At 41.0% G+C, this 5182-nt stretch overlaps 1 non-coding gene across 1 annotated transcript; it reads left to right on the top strand.

Annotated features, from left to right (window-relative positions):
• The first annotated feature begins 2791 nt into the window (after positions 1 to 2791).
• TRNAS-AGA lies at positions 2792 to 2873 on the top strand. The gene has a single exon. It is a non-coding gene; the product is annotated as a tRNA-Ser (tRNA).
• Positions 2874 to 5182: the final 2309 nt, after the last annotated feature.

Here is a 5182-nt window from a genome sequence, read left to right as displayed (position 1 = left end):
CCCTTGGGGAAGGGGGATGGAGTTTGCCTCCTGCTCTTTGACCCCTGAATGAAGCTTTCACACCAAGGCATCCTTTCCATCCCTCACTTTCTCTTTAACTCCCACACCTTCCATCTCTACCACTTCTAATTCCCACAATCTTCTTCCACCTTTTAGAGAAGCTGCATGGCTTAGTGGAAAGAGCACAGGCTTGGGAGTCAGAGGTCATGGGTTCTAATCCTGGCCCCACCACCTATCAGCTGTGTGACTTTGGGCAAGGCATTTAACTTCTCTGTGCTTCAGTTACCTTATCTTTCAAATGGGGATTAAGACTGTGATCCCCACGTGGGACATCCTGATTACCTTGTATCTACCCCAGAGCTTAGAACAGTGCTTGGCACATAGTAAGCGTTTAACAGATACTATCATTAGTATTGTTATTATCATTATTATTATTTCTCATGGTATTTAAGCGCTTACTATGTGCCAGGCACTGTACTAAGCAATGGGGTAGATACAAGCTAATTAGGTTGCACACAATCCATGTCCCACTTGGGGCTCACAATCTTAATCCTCATTTTACAGCTGAGGTAACTGAGGCACAGATAAATTATGTGACTTGCCCAAGGTCACACAGGAGGCAAGTGGCAGATGCAGGATTAGAATGCAAGTCCTTCACACCCCCAGGCTTGTGTTCTTCCTCCCTTCAAAGCCCTACTGAGAGCTCACCTCCTCCAGGAGGCCTTCCCAGACTGAGCCCCCTTTCTCATCTCCTCCTCCCCATCCTCCCCACCCTACCTCCTTCCCCTCCCCACAGCACTTGTATATATATTTGTACAGATTTATTGCTCTATGTTACTTGTACGTATTTCCTATTCTATTTATTTTGTTAATGATGTGCATATAGCTTTAGTTCTATTTGTTTTGATGATTTTGACAGCTGTCTACAAGTTTTGTTTTATTGTCTGTCTCCCCCTTCTAGACTGGTGTTGGATAGGGACCATCTCTATATGTTGCCGACTTGTACTTCCCAAGCATTAGTACAGTGCTCTGCACACAGTAAGCGCTCAATAAATATGATTGAATAAATGAATGAATGTTCTATAATGAATGTTCTATCCACTAGGCCATGCTGCTTCTCTCTTAACCCCACCTCAACAATTCTGAGCGATTGTCTACTTTCTCTCCGTCCTTCTTCTCCCTGCTACTGATCCTTGGGAAACTTTAACACTAATGTGGATGTTTCTGATGATCTCTCAGCCTCCCAATTCCTCTAACTCTTCACTTTTGGAAACCCCTTGCTCCATCCCACCTTATCCAATCACCAACATGGACACACAGTGGCTCTCATCATCTCTAGTCAATGTATCATTTCTTAGACCATCAGCTCTGAAATCCCCCTCCAATCCATACTTCACCCCATGCCCAGATCTTTTTTTACAAAAATATTATCTACACACACCTCCCCACTCCCTAAGTACATCCAATGGTAACCAGTTCTTCAAATCAAGCAGAAACCCCTTAGCATTGGACTTAAAGTACTCAATCTTCTAGAGTGTGAGCCCATTATTGGATAGGGACCATCTCTATATGTTGCCAACTCGTACTTCCCAAGTACTTAGTACAGTGCTCTGCACACAGTAAGCGCTCAATAAATACGATTGAATGACTGAATGAACTCTTCCCCATTTACACATCCTCTCCCTTCTCCCTTTTACACTCCATATTGCACTCTTCATTTGTCTCAAGCCAGCCTACTCATTGTACCGTGTTCTTGTCTCTCCCACCACTGACCTCTTGCTCATGATTTTACTAAAAGCAAGGCAAGGATTGAGTCAGTGGCTAAAATCCTGATTCTCCTTAGTAGCATGCTTTTTCACTATTAGTTCTACTCCAAAGATAGGTAGCTTGATCCTTATAGAAATTGTTGCAGAAATATCAACATGATTTAAGCAAAGCTGCTGTACTCTAAGAAAACTTGTAAGGGCCTGAGTGCATTAATGGGTTGCTCAAATGGATTGGAAAGTAAAAACTTGGAATAGAATTAAAATGTACCAGAGGTGTTGAAAGGCAAAGCTTTGACTTTTAAACAAAATTATTTTTAGCTTTATCATTGATTAGCATGGGTGCTAATCATTCTAAATTATTATTTTTTCATTCCTCATTTAATAATCTTGGGTCAAAAGGAGAAAGTAACCAAAGGGATAACAAACATGATCCACTTAGAAGGAATTTGTCATTTGGATTTTTAATGGAAAGAAACAAATACCTTCCAAGGTCTTCATCATTGAGTAGCAGTGTGGTCTAGGGAAAAAGTATAGGACTAGGAGTCAGGGTGCCTGGGTTCTAATCCCGAATCCACCACCTGCCTGCTTTGTGTCTTTGGACAAATCACTTGATTCCTCTGGGGCTCATCTTTCTCATCTGTAAAGTGGGAATTCATTTATAATAATAATAATAATAATGACGATATTTGTTAAGCGCTTACTATGTGCAAAGCACTGTTCTAAGCACTGGGGGCATACAAAGTGATCAGGTTGTCCCATGTGGGGTTCACCGTCTTAATCCCCATTTTACAGATGAGGAAGATGAGGCCCAGAGAAGTTAAGTGACTTGCCCAAGGTCATCCAGCTGACAAGTGGTTGAGCTGGCATTCGAACCCATGACCTCTGACTCCCAAGCCCAGGCTCTTTCCACATTCTCCCTCCCCTTTAGACTGTGAGCCCCATGTGGGACAAGATTTTATTGTATCTCTCCCAGTGCTAAGCACATAGTAAGTGTTTAGCAAATACCACCGTTGTTATTAGAGTGTGTAGTCGTGGCCGAGTGGTTAAGGCGATGGACTAGAAATCCATTGGGGTTTCCCCATGCAGGTTCGAATCCTGCTGACTACGATTCCAGAGAAGCAGCGTGGCTCAGTGGAAAGAGCACGGGCTTTGGAGTCAGAGGTCATGGGTTCGAATCCCGGCTCCGCCACATGTCTGCTGTGTGACCTTGGGCAAGTCACTTAACTTCTCTGAGCCTCAGTTACCTCATCTGTAAAATGGGGATTAAGACTGTGAGCCCCACGTGGGACAACCTGATCACTTTGTATCCCCCCAAGCGCTTAGAACAGTGCTTTGCACATAGTAAGCGCTTAACAAGTGCCAACATTATTATTATTATTATTATTATTTTGCATCCAGAACACAGTTTTAGGCACTTGTGAACATGCACTAAGAACAAAATGCACCATTCTTACCCTTGGATAAAAATAATTAGATCTTTGAAGAGATAAATCAACTAATGTGCACATGAGGCTTGCAGTGGATGATGAAGTAGATTGATAAGAAAGCATTTTGGGCCCCACAGCACTTATACAATTTATTTATGATTTTAATAACTGTCTCCCCCTCTAGATTGTAAATTCGCTGTGGGCAAGGGACATATTTACCAACTCTCTTGTACTATACTTTCCCAAGTGCTTAGTGGAGTGCTATGCACAAACTGAGAGCTCAATGAATACCACTGATTGATTGATTGATTGAAAAAGATGAGTTTTCAGGAAATTTTGAAAGAGGGAATGGTTTAGCAAGAGGCAGCCTGGCCTAGTGGAAAGACCACAAGACTGGGAATCAGGAGACCTGGGTTCTAATCCCACTTAACCACTTACCTGCTTTGTGACCTTCAGCATGTCACTTATTTCTCTGGCCTCAGTTTTCTTATCTGTAAAATAAGGATTAAATAACCCTGTCTCCTGCCTCGTTAGACTGTGAGTCCCATGTGGGACAGGGACTGTGTATGATCTAAGCCCCCCTCCCTTTCCTCTTCTCCCACTCCCTTCTGCTTCTCCTTGACTTGCTCCCTTTATTCATACCTCTCTGCAGCCCACAGCACTTATATACATATCTGTAATTTATTTATATTAATGCCTGTCTCCCTGTTTAGACTGTGAACTTGTTGTGGGCAGGGAAGGTGTCCATTTATAGTTATAGTGTACTCTCTCAAGCACCTAGTACAGTGCTCTGTGCACAATAAGTGCACAATAATAATGATGGTATTTGTTAAAGGCTTGCTATGTGCCAAGCACTGTTCTAAGCACTGGGGTAGATACCAGGTAATCGGGTTGTCCCACGTGGGGCTCACAGACTTAATCCCCATTTTACAGATGAGATAACTGAGGCACAGATAAATTAAGTTACTTGCCCAAAGTCACACAGCAGATAAGTGGAGGAGCCGGGATTAGAACCTGCGACCAAACGAATACAATCAATAAGTACCATCAAATGATTCTGATTATCATATTTCTCCTTCAGCATTAACTCTGCTAGGCACATATTAATTTCTTCACAAATTATTATTATTGTAATTATTATTATGTTCAGAGGGACTTCAAAATGGCTATGATGATTGCAGCAAAGGGAAGTGACTTCTCAAAAGATACGCTAGAGGAAAAAAAGCATGAAACTGGGAATCACGAGAACTGAGATTTAGCCTCCAATTTTACTTCTGGCCTGCTGTGTCTGTTTGGGAAAGTCACTTTAAACCTTTCTGAGGTTTTGGTTCCTCATTTGTAAAATATATCAAGTATACCCCAGTACGGTGATTGTGCCTGATAATCATATATCTACCCCAGTGCTTGGCACATAGTAAGAGCTTAATACATATCATAACTACTTCCAGTGTCTCCTTCCAATTTAGAAAAGATCTGTTGCATGATTTACAGTGATAATATATATCAGAATGTCTTCATACTTGCATGACAAAAGAACGTTTATTGATCCATTAATAAACTATTTCCAAGTAAACACTTTCAGAAAAATAAAAACATAAACTCTTACATATCACTAGATTAATTTACTGGTTCTATATAAGATTAAATTAACAAATATGATCCTATCCCTTCAGAAATACACAATTATCTCCTTTGGGTCATAAAGGTGTAATGTAAAACACTGAAGAAGTAATTCCGTGAACATGACCCAAATAGATGCAGAGAAAGAATGTGACTTTCCAGCCCTTTCAAAAAGTTAGTCATCCTTTTTGTAATTGTACCTTAGGATAAAACTAAATCAACTTATAATTTTGGTAAATTGATAAATACACATTAACAAACTCTTCTATATTGTACTCTCCCAAGCCCTTGGTACATGCTTTGCACACAGCAAGTGTTCAATAAATACATTTGATTGATCGATAATCCATATGCCCAACCAGGTACTAA

The sequence above is a fragment of the Tachyglossus aculeatus genome, chromosome 1 (assembly GCF_015852505.1).
Source record: "Tachyglossus aculeatus isolate mTacAcu1 chromosome 1, mTacAcu1.pri, whole genome shotgun sequence".
Classification (NCBI taxonomy): domain Eukaryota; kingdom Metazoa; phylum Chordata; class Mammalia; order Monotremata; family Tachyglossidae; genus Tachyglossus; species Tachyglossus aculeatus.
Note: the sequence above shows the minus strand (reverse complement) of the source record. Positions and strands in the feature narration are given on the sequence as shown.